Raw genomic sequence first — 12,784 nt, forward strand, 5'->3', positions numbered from 1 at the left:
GATTCTTAAATAGTGGACTAGAAATATGTGGTCTGATCTTTGTACTGATTAATGAACAAGATTTAAATAATGTTATCAAATGTCCTTCAACAATCTAACATAATATTACTTACAGCAATTTAGAGGGGGCATAGAACATAGTTATGGTGTGAAATGGAAGACTGCTTAATTTTGAAGAACAAGGCTTTTTTTTAAGAAAACAATTATTACAGACTATAGTTTTCCATTTTTGTAATAAATAATCTGACATTTTCTCTCAATCAGCAATCATGATTTTAATAAATAACGTCGCTGGAGTTTTCTCACTGGTTAAGCGACTCATCATACTAATGTATCCATTATCCAAAGAGCCAGGATACTCCTCTGTATGACTCATAATCCAAAAAACAGCCATAGGAACAGCAACGTTGCTATGGATGAAACCACTCAAAACCTTAGTCTGTTACCCTCTTTCTAATTTTCTAATTCTGTTTTGGGTTTTCAGCATTCAAAATTTTCTTTTGAACCCTATAATTAAAAAAAAGCGAATGCTTTTTTTTACTTATTTTCCTTTTGTCTACAGAAAGTAGACAAATAGGAGAGTAGGAAAGTAGACAAGATAGCAGGAGGGATTATTATTTAAAGGGTGAAAAGCTGCAGCATGCTACAGTGCAGAGGGACCTGGGGGTCCTTGTGCATGAATCACAAAAACCCAGTCTGCAGGTGCAGCAGATGATCAAGAAGGCAAATGAAATGTTGGCCTTCATAGCGAAGGGGATAGAATATAAAAGCAGGGAGGACTTGCTGCAACTGTACAGGGCACTGGTGAGGCTGCAACTGGAGTACTATGTGCAGTTTTGGTTGCTGCATTTGCAAAAGGATATGTTGGCCTTGGAGGGAGTACAGAGAAGGTTCACCAGGCTGATACCAGAGATGAGGGGGTTAGCCTATGAAGAGAGATTGAATAGACTGTGTCTGTACTCGTTAAGAGTTTAGAAGGCTGAGGGGAGATCTTATAGAGACATATAAGATAATGAAAGGGCTAGATAGGGTAGAGGTAGAGAGATTCTTCCCGCTTAGAAAGGACAGCAGGACTAGAGGGCACAGCCTCAAAATAAGGGAGGGGAAGTTTAGGTCGGAATTGAGAAGGAACTTCTTCACTCAAAGGGTGGTGAATCTCTGGAATTCTCTGCCCATTGAAGTGGTGGAGGCTACCTTGCTAAATATATTTAAGTCATGGGTAGAAAGATTTCTGATAGACAAGGGAATTAAGGGTTATGGGGAGAAAGCAGGAAAGTGGAACTGATCCACTTCAGATCAGCCATGATCTTATTGAATGGCGGGGCAGGCTTGAAGGGCTGGATGGCCTACTCTTGCTCCTATTTCTTATGTTCGTAAATGTTTTCAGCTTTTTTTTGTGGTGATGAATAGACTGAAACACGTTATATTCCTGTCAGTATGGTTCATCTTATGGATGTTTGATAAACTTTAAGCTGCTCAGCATACTTTATTAATATTTAATGCCCATAACTTCCTGGCCCCCAGCATCCGATTTAGGGGATATGCCAAAGATGTTCTAAGGAATCCCTCTCAGAAGCTCACAGTTAAAGGTTTATGTGGCAATTGTCCAGTAGTTCTAAATTATTCTGGATAATTGCACTGCACAGGCAACCATCCAACAAACAATTTAAATCTAAATCTGGTTCTGCCAGTGTTATATTAGTAGATACTCTGAAAGAGTTAGAAGAAATAAAAGCATTTCTAACTTTGGCATAACAACTTTAAAGATTCAAACCGATCCTCATATGGGACAACCCCTCACTCCCAAGCCCCCAGAGACTCTTAACGACACCCTCCCCTAGACCGGGCCAAACCTCTACCCCTGATCCAAATCAACTCCCATCACCCCGCCCTGACCCCCACCCTCAATATCTAAACACACCCCGATCAATGTCAGGCAAACTCCCCATCGGTTTGAAATCCCACATCCCTTCCACTTACATCAGTACCTTCTCCCTAGCATGATATTTTTAATGGGACCTTTACACTCACCTGCTTTATGAAAGCTAGTGCCATTAAAAAAGAGGAGGCATATCTTCCTTCTATAAGTTTCCTTTGGACTTCAGAGCTGAAGCTGAGGACCCGCTGTACTACCTGAATCTCACCTTGTCTGAGTCAGGAATTTGCGTGAGACAGGCACTTTAGAATTTTAGCACAGGTAAATGGGTATGGCGTAGCAATCTGATGCTGATTGGCATGCTGAGGAAGTTATGGATCTGCCTACAACAGAGGAATCTAATGTTTTGGATAACATTATGACATAGGACTTAGTGTCATTTTTAACTGAGGTACATCATAATTATTCTGTACAAGGTAACCTTCTTGTTTTGGTCCACTTCAGACGTTAAATTATGAGGAGCGATTACATAAATTAGGTTGCATTTCCTAGAATTTGGACAGTTAAAGGGTGATTTGATCAAATATTTCAAGATATTTTCATGAACAGATGAGATAAATGAAACTATTTCAGCTGGTTGGGTCCTCCAGGACTAGAGAATGTGTCTAAAAATTAGAGCCAGATCCTTCAGGAGTGAAATTCACAAACACTTCACACACAGCATGAAAGAAGTTTGGAACTCTTCTTCTGTAAACAGCAATGGATGCTAAATCATTTGTGCATGTTAAATATGAGATTGATATATTTTTGTTGTCCAAAGATATTGAGGAACATGGGCATAGGAATTTAGTTACTGATTTTCATGATCGTCTTGAATAGCAGAACAGGCTGAAGTTGCCTTGTTCTGATACTACATTCCTTTGCAATTAGAACAAAAGTAATCATTAGGCCAACTTTAAATTAATACTAATAACTAATGTTCAATAATAAAAACAAGAAAGTATTGGAAGTGTGCCTCATTTCATAGGCTTTCCATGTACATTGGTTTCTCAAAAAATTGATTTAAATAATCTCTAAAGGAGTATATTGTATAACATTGAATTCTTAGTGCACAATAATCACAATACTGTGATCTAAGCTGTAAATTTCCTCAGAACTGGTCTGCCACTGGCTCCATAACTTTTCCAGAAATTGTCTGAAATCTTGTTCACATTGTTCTGAAATTGCATATGTAAGGTTAAAACTGTGGTATTTGAAAGTCTAAATATTGAAAAAAAAATGCAAACCAAAAAAAAATCATTTAGCTTTGTCATTTTAAAAAGCACGTGTCTTTCTGTGGATTTTAAACTGCAGCAGCAGTTTGCAACATTTGTATCCAGAGAAGAAGTCTGTGTTCCAACATAGCAAAACAGGCTCCTAAATTGAACTAATGAGTTTAAACCAAACATGCAGAGACACAGGACCAATGGAATTCAAATGTAAGGTTTGTTGACAGCCTCAAGCCACTCAGATTGCAAGAGTACTGTAAGGCAAATCCAGGTATATAAGCCTGGACAGGGTGAGGGATAACTGTTAGAGTAAATTTGCCACTGCTTGATTCTTTGCCATCGCTTGATTCTTGAACTTAGTAAGATGGAGGGTTGTAGGTATGCCTAGTAGGTAGGGACATGTTCGGCGCAACTTGTGGGCCAAAAGGCCTGTTTGTGCTGTAGTTTTTCTATGTTTCTATGATTCGGAAGGAGGGGAAGCAAGGCTGTCATGTAGAATCCTGCAGTTATATATATATATCTGCAGAAAATCACAATCTAAATTGAAGGAGATACCAGTTCGAAGTATTCCAGACAAGAGCATCACCAAAGAATGTTCATATTTCCAAAAGACACCCGGTTGTATATTCTTTGAGAGTGACTAATGAGTCTTGTCATATTCAAATAGCATTCTATTGGGGAGTTTATTCAGTTTGTTAATTGTTTTAGTAAGGTTGTCACCAGTTTAAAGATCTGTTAATTGTTCATGATAGAGAATGTCAGATCCTGCTTTAATTTACCAAATTAATTTAGCATCCTACCTCACACACATTCATATGAGATTGTGAGGCGAGGTAGTTCCAAAATCGCGCAGAGGGACACAACACCTCCACGTCATAACAACATGCATAACAGGCATTTCCACCACATTTATGGTGAAGATATGGCAGCAGATTAGCACCAGCACCATGGAAGTTCACACTCTGTTAAGATTTTGTTTGTTTTGATGCCAGAATCCCGCTGCAGAACTGAAAGGTCTAAAATGTTCACAGCATCCTAGTCAAAATGGAAAAAAGTGTGGAAAAAAAAGGCCAGCATCCTATCAAGTCTATTCTTCATGTATTATAGTAACACACAGCCAAATGTTTGCTTCAATGTGACATCAAAACATATTAAAAACTGAAATTACTGGAATATAGTAGTGAAACAAAGCCAAAATTTGTGGATGGTCCCCTAACCCTTTTAAGTGATCGTAAAAGTTCTGCATAAAAATAGAGGCAGGAGCTTAATTCACCTGCGTCTGATTCGATGAGCATATTATACTAATTTGTAAATGAGGGAAAATACATCATATAATATTTTCCGTCGTTGGCATCAAAGCAGTTCTGATTATCAGGACCATCTTTGCATTTCAGCCATCCAGCACTGATGTGGCTTCACAGGATTTTAATTTTAAAATACCAGCTTTAGCAATGCAATTGATTGTTGAACAATCAATTTGCACTAACTAATCTAATAGGAAACTGCCTGCTTTCATCATGTTGCCAGTAATAGTTCCCTGTACTTGTTAAGACCACTGCAAAATCTCTCTCGCATCAAAGGCACCTGCCCCAGCTGCTATAACTGGTGTAGATCTCTGCCCAACATATGCAAATACCGAAGGTCTCAGAACATGGATTTGGATTAGAGCCGCAGCAAAAGGCATGGTGAACTTTTGCCTTAGCCACGATCTACCTCCAAGCATCTCACATAAGTAGGAAGGTATATGGAAATATCACCTCTTAGTCAAATATCTACAAGCCTATAATTTGCTTTGATTGAACTGCTGTAGTCCAAATGATAGAAAATATTTAGAGTTTTAATTTGAAAAATGAACTGAAGAATGGGTCCTTGCCGATTACTCAAGGAATTATCGCGCGAATAACGGTGGTACAGACCAGCAAGGCCCTAAACCCAATCTGTTTCATGCTGAATTATGTGTTTTTACCATTTGGATATTACAATTAATCATATTATCCCTTGGTTAAAAGGTCATTATCGGTCACAGTCTCACTCAAAACTAACAGATGACCTCTGCTGGAAGTGTATGTATGTGGACTGATAGTGGTAGGTTTTCAACTTTATCACAGAGGCATGGGTGACATATGTGGAACTTAATGTAGACGGTGGAGTTCTTACCCCTGAAGAGCTAGTGAGAGCCCTGAGTTGCCTCTTGGAGGGAAGGCCCACCACATTAAGTGCCAAGCAGCATACCTTTCTTGGAATCAAGCATCCCAAGGGGCATGTCCCACTAGCGTAGAGCTACTGGCGACTCAGGCTGACAGTTTTTCATTGCTCAGAGCGCCGCAGGCAGGTGGTAGCTACTCCTCATAATGCACACATCTGAAGCACTGGATTGACAAGAGATCCAGAGTCATGGTGGGAGGGGGAATCATGGGTGGGAATTGCATGAGAGATAGGGTTGGCACCCCACCCCCACTTCCTAAATTTGCTTTACAAACTTCCCACATGGTGAGTCTCCCATCTATCCCTGGGTGAATACCAACAGCCTGTAGGATAAGTAATTGAACATATATTTCTTTTCTGTGGCAATTACTTACTAATATTGGATAGGGTTAGTTCTCAAGTACATTACATATTTATCAGCATAAATAACAATACTGTTAGCTTAGCAATTGATGCAGTCAATTAACATTACTTACCTACTTAAGGGTCTCAATTGATGGCAGAGTATGACATACTTAATCAGGATAGAGGCAGGAAGGCAGCAGGATCCCCATCTGCCACCCTCCCATCAAACTTGCCACAGGGATGGGCATTAAATTTTGTCCATAGAGAGGAAAATCCAGCAATATGGATTTCATGTCCCAAAGAAGCCACCAATTTTTTATTCCACTGAGAATGAGGAAAGATTCTGTAACTATTGTGCCATTTCTCCATCAGCACTGCCCAACCCAACTTTTTCCTTTCTCTGTTCCATTCAAAAAAGAGCTACTTGAAGGTAAATCAGTCTCAGTGCAGTGGAAAGCACTTAAGGAGATAAAGAGAGTTCAGAACATCTGCGTTCCCAGAAGAAAAACAGTGAGACTCTCAAATCTGGATGCATTGGAGCATACAGAGTAAGATAAGGCAAAAAAAAGAAAACTTATTAGTGATTTAAAGCTCATTACTGCATAAAGTCTAAAGGTGTATAAAAAGCGTAAGGTTGAAAACAAAAAGTAAATTTAGGAAGACTGAGGGCATTGAAAAAATATTGGCAATTAAAACCAAAGTAAACCCAATATATAAACATATAAAGAGCAAAAAGATAACAAGGAAAGAGTAGATCCAATTGGAGATGAATCCAGTAATATGTGTGCGGAGAGGGCAGAGTGAGCATGGGGTGATCTTACTGAATAATTTCCACAAAAGAGGGGGCAAAGCTGACACTGTAATTAATAAGGAGTGTGAAATATTGTATTGAATAAAATTGTGAGGGGAAAAAGTATTAAGGTATTTAGCATCCTTGAAAGTTAATGTATCAGCAGGCCCAGGTGAAATGTACTCCAGACATTAAACTAAGTATAGGAAGAAATAATGGAAGCTCTGACCATCATTTTCCAATCTTTCCCCCTCCCCCCAGACAGAGTGAATCAGAATGTCCTATTTCCTTAAGTGGAAGCTCAATAACCAGGTGTATAGATTTAAAATAATTATAGAAGGATTACAATGAGTTGAGGAGTATTATTTTTAACCAGAGTGTGATGGGAGTCAGGAACCCATTACTGATAGAATGGCAGAGGCAGAAACTCTAATTGCATTCAGAAAAATGCTTGGAGTTGCACTTGAGCTAACTTGGGTTACCATTGACCAGAAACTGAACTGGATTTGCCATGTAAGCACAATGGCTACAAGAGCAGGTCAGAGGCTAGGAATACTGCAATGACTAACTCACTTCCTGACTCCCCAAAGCCTGTCCGCCATCCACACGGCACAAATCAGGAATGTGATGGAATATTCCCCACTTGCCTAGATGGGTAAAGCTCCAACAATACCCAGGAAGTTTGAACTATCCAGGACAAAGCAGCCCACTTGATTGGCAACACATCCACAAACATCCATTTCTTCCAATGCTCAGTAGCAGCTGTGTGTATTATCTACAAGATACACTGCAGCAATTCACCAAAGATCCTTTGACAGCACCTTCCCAACCCATGACCACTTCCATCTCGAAGGACAAGAGCAGCAGATATATGGGAACACTACAACCTGCAAGTTCCCCTCCAAGCTATTCTCCATCCTGACTTGGAAATATATCATCGTTCCTTTGCAGTCGCTGGGTCAAAGTTCTGGAATTCCTTCCCTAACGACATTGTAGGGCAATCCACAGCACGTGGACTGCAGCGATTCAAGAAGACAACTCGCCACCACCTTCTCAAGTGCAATAAATGCTGGACAGGACTTTAATGAAAGTCTTCAAATTTTTCGAATCTTCATACTCTGCAAATAAGGCAATTTGGTGAAGCGAGGAAAAGAAACCAATTCTCATTCTGTTTTCACTTTCATCAAAGCATTGGCACATTTAACATCAAAGGTAACATCATACAAAAGCATAGCAAGTTCTTCCTGTAATCGGTTCATACTAAGTGAATAGACTTACTCCGGTTACACTTTCTAGTTATCACAAATGTATTAGTTCTCATTTTCTGTTGCTAATCTTTTGCATGGCCAAAATTAAAATGTTCAAAATAGTATTCGAATATGCTAATATTCACTCAACATTTTTTTTAAAAAATGGGCAGTTGGGCAATTCAGGTATCAATATGTTATTTGTGCTGAATACTTGACAGGAGGAAGTAAGAACGGTAGAACAAGAATAGATGTTACATTTAGTGCATTTACTAATTGGGTATTCTCATTTTCACCAACCTCTCCATTCAAAAGTTACAGCCATAACAGCAGATGGCGCCCAAATCCTACTGAATATGAGCAAGACAGCTTTATATTGGTCATTATTCAATTTTAGGATTAAAAGTCAAAACCAAGACATCATGAGGTAATAGTTCAAAGTGGTGACTGATCCGTTCAACTTCAATTATTTACTCTCACCAACAACATATATAAATAGTGCCAAACCTGATTAGAATCTCCAATTACAGAACAGTAGATCACTGTACAGCATTCCTGTACTGAAGGTAACATATTTCCTTCAGTAAGTGTGTCAGTCTCGTAAGCTTTTTTCACCTCAGCGTGAATAGTTACATCATGATCTTAAACATTGGAATCTGAGTAATGTTATGGATTGATATTTAGGTAATATAAGCTTTTATTTATTTCTGAATTTCAAACTGTCTGAAGTTGTAGAGTGGATATGTGTCACTCTGCCAGTGTGTGAGTCGTCCTGTTTAGCATGAGCTGGAGTTGCTGTTCAGAAAGAGAATATTTACATGATTCCAAGAGGTATAAAGTTTGGGACATAATTGGGGAAATGCAATTGCAAAAGGAATATTTTACATCTTAATGCAACCAAGATTTTCAACATTTTGCGCCACAAGCAGCCTGCTGTAGAAAAGTTAATTTAGATTACAGATTTATTTTCTCTCCCTAAAGTCTCAATTGTTTCTATGTGCAAGCTACATCAGTGAAGTTCAAATATATTAGCAAATGTATGAAATAAGATTTTAACATTTGACCAGGATAACAGGAAAACAAGTAGAACTAATTCTGCCCACAGCATGAGGATTTTTACCACTTTTTTGCAAGCCCATTACTAATGGAATCATATTGTATTCGTCCAGTGCATCAGATACCTGAGAACTAGCACCCTTATCAACTCAAAATAAAACAGGAAGGACATGCTGATTATTTCCTTTGTTACTATATTCTTTGCAACCTACTTTAGTACATTGAACAAAATAATAAAAGCGCTTACACAAATGGTGTGGAAAAATATCCCTAAATTATTTAACGGATGCTTAGATCTATGTCTATGTATTGAGAGATTCAGGGATCAGTGTTAGAGATAGTCTAGCAGAAAACTGCCCATTTGATTAGATACTAAACCCAAGCTGCTAAATTGGTCAAAATCTCCATTCGGCAATTTGCTAAGGTTACTGACTGCCCGCTGTGTGGAATTGAGCCACGTTATTTTAGTCCTTGCTGAGGTAGTTGATTATAGTCAGGTGGCATTTGGAATGTTACAATTGGTCTTAGTGCTGGACCAAAGAGAGTATTAACTCCTGATTGCTGTCCAGCAGGGTTCACGAGATGGCATATTTGGACATTGCAAAAGGCATTGATGTGTCTCCTCCACTATCTCCACCATGAACAATTGGCACCCAAGTTCACAAAAGTAGAATGGTTACTTGTGTGAGATAATGAGGGGTTACAAACGCCCATTGAACTGTACGCTGGAAAGAGATTGCACTCTTTGGAATTAAAAGTAGCAATGAATTAGTGAAATGTGACAGGTATATGCTATTTATGGTTGGCAAACTCACTTTAACTAGAGGACATGAAGATTACTGTGTCCCTCCTACAGACCCAACATACCACACATTGCTTCGCTTGCCCTGGTTTATTCAACAGCCAATGCTGCTGCTCTGCTCAGCCTTGCTCGGGAGCTGCCACACAAGCATGGTAGATAGTCCATTCAACAGGTTCAGCTGTGTGAATTGTTGTGATGCCAACAGGAATGGATCACTGTGGCAGAAGTTCAGTATATATAGTCAATGTCCTGACTTGGATGGCCACCGTCACAATTTGAGCTATTCCTCATGTTCTGCCTGTAGAGCAAATGGTTGTATCTTCACTAGCTCATCCTCAAGTAGTTGAAGGATGTCCGGATTTTCCATGGGAGGTTGAAATCTAGAGCTTCAGCATGCAGGTCAGTTAACTGGTTGCAAGAGCTGTGATGTTTACACTCAACCAGGAAGTGCACCATTGAGAAGTAGGGCTATTGTTAGTTTGGATGTGGAATGCGTTTCAGTAGAACCTATGGGATTTCAGAAAAGTGTGTGCTTTTTTTGCAAGTCCTGTGTGATTGGGAGTTCTTCATCAGCTGTCAGATAGTGGCCTTCCTTGAGAAGGATATTTCTCCCACAGTTATTAGGAAGTTCAGTATGTGTGAGCACAGGAGGGCACTGTGGTTTTCTTTTGGGTCCTCCGGTGTCCTTCCACAGTCCAAAGATGTGCCATTAGATTAATTAGCCATGCTGAATTAATTGTCCCTTAGTATCAGATGATGAACAGGGTAAATACGTGGGGTTATGGGGATAAGGCCTGGGTGAGACTGTTGTCAGTGAAGGCTCAATGGGCCAAGTGGCCTTCTTCTGCACTGTCGGAATTCTATGATGCCACCCCAGAAATAATCCTATGACTTCGCAGAGATGGTCACATTTGTGTGGTGGCTTGAACAGCAATAATATACTGATGAGTAAACATGCAAGTGAAACAGTGTGTCATTAGTTGGCGCTGTGGGAGAGAGACAGCAACCTTCATGTGGTCCTCCTGTTAAAATAAATTTGCCAACCTGAAAACCTGTACATTACTGAAGTAAAGATGGGAACCAAACCCAGCTACCGGGCTCAGAGCCCAAGCAGTATAAACCCACATCTCTGGAGTAGAATTATTTTTTCCTTTGCGCTGTCCCTTGAGTTACCGAGAGAATCTGAACCACAGATTTCTGCTATTTTACTCATTTAATTCTGGGTACAGTTTTGTCAATGCAAGTTATAAGTTTTATTCTCTCCTAAGATGGAACTACTCCTCATCATCCTTGACTGTCTTTCAGCAGTCCATCCATGGGTCCATGAGCTCCAACTGTGGTTCCTGGTCTCTCACTATAACTCTGAAAGGAGATTAGTTGATACCCGAGAAATAACAAGGATCTGGTTTCCTGTCATTTCCCTGAGAAATCCAACATCTCCCATCGAAGACAAAATGGGAGACAATGGGAACCCCCATCCTCCTTCGAATTTCAAGGATAGAAATTGAGGTAACAATTTGTATAGATCAACGTTTGTTTGTCTCTCTTTGTAAGCTGTTCAGAAACCTTGGTGCTTCTCCCATTTGCTACTAAGTAAGCCTGTGGCTGCACTTGGCTGGAAAATTCTGTCAATATACAATATTCAGTTTTTCAGAGGAGCCTTAAGCTTTGGGGATGGTATTGTGCACATTAACCAGAAGGGAATCATCCATCTTCAGTTCAGTTCCCAAACAGTGGTCCGGCCTACAGCACAGCAATTTCAATCACAGGTAAGGCAAAGTGGCAGATCTCAAATGATTCTTCCCCCTATCCAGCTGGAACGGGGATTAAACCCCATGCTGTTGTCACCAATTTGATCCACACCAATCATCCAGCCAATAGGGCCAACCAGTAAAAAGTACGAGTTGCTGTGGCAATGTACACTTTTACATGCATATTGTAGCTTGAAGCTTTGGAGTGTGTTGGTAGCGGTTCCAATTTCTTTACACCACCTGATTGACCAAGAATCTCTCCTGCTCTTACTTCCTGCGATTTGCATAGGTTGGAAGGATTTACAAGTTGATACTCATCGTTTGGCTGTGTTGTAAATGTAGATTTCTTAGCCATCAATCCTGGAGTATATTACATAAAATATATATGAGCCATAACATACAGGGCTATGGACAAGTGCTGGAAAATGGGATTAGAACAGATAAGTGCCTGATGGCCAGTGCAGACATAATGGGCTGAGGGACCTTTTTCTGTGCGATAGAACTCACTCTATCCTGGAATTTCTGGGTCTGAGGCAAGGATGTTACTCACTATACCCCAAGACCACCTAGAAGGGGCTTACAATGGTAAACAATGTTTGCAGTTTGCATAGATTTGCATTACATTCCCTTAAGTATTGGAGATTGAGGAGTGATCTGATCAAGGTGTTTAAAACGTTGAAAGGATTTGATAGGGTAGATACTGACTGAAAGGGGAATCGAGAATGAGGGAACATAATCTTAAGGTTAGTGCCAGGTCATTCAAGAAGGAAATCAAGAAGCACTTTATCACAGACAGGTTATAGAAACCTGGAATCTTCTCCCTCAGAACGCTACAATTCCTGGGACAACTGGAGATCAAGATTGATAGATTACTATTTGTAAGAGAATTAAGGGATATGGAACTAAGGTATGTAAGTGGATCTGAGGTCCAGATTGGCTGCATTCTAATTGAATGGCAAATCAGGCTGAACGGTCTGAATGCCTACTCCTGTTTTTATGTCAGTCCAATCCCATAATGAATTGAATCAGACGTTTGTAAGAAATCGATAAGATGCAAAATCATTCCTTTAATTAAAGATATTGATAATAAAAGTGCTATCGTTTAATACTATCTGAATCTTTATCAACATGTTTTTGAAAATCTAATTTACAGTTTCTAGTTTCAAGAATGTCTCAAAAACCACGCTTCTTCCAGTTGGCCTACACGATACGTCAACTGATTGTCTGATACCGAACTTTAATATGTTCCATTTCCTGTTGTAGAACTGTGTGGGTTTGAGCTGTCTGCCTTGAATGAATAACTTTTACACTGATTATAATAGTTTTTTTTAGATGTAATAGTAGTTCTACTGAGACTATCCCTATTGTTATCAATAAATCTTCCAAGTAATTTAAACTTTATTGCCATCAAGATACATATTAATTTAAAGCTACATAATTCACA

The sequence above is a fragment of the Carcharhinus amblyrhynchos genome, chromosome 1, assembly GCF_965287045.1.
Source record: "Carcharhinus amblyrhynchos chromosome 1, sCarAmb.v2.hapA, whole genome shotgun sequence".
Lineage (NCBI taxonomy): Eukaryota > Metazoa > Chordata > Chondrichthyes > Carcharhiniformes > Carcharhinidae > Carcharhinus > Carcharhinus amblyrhynchos.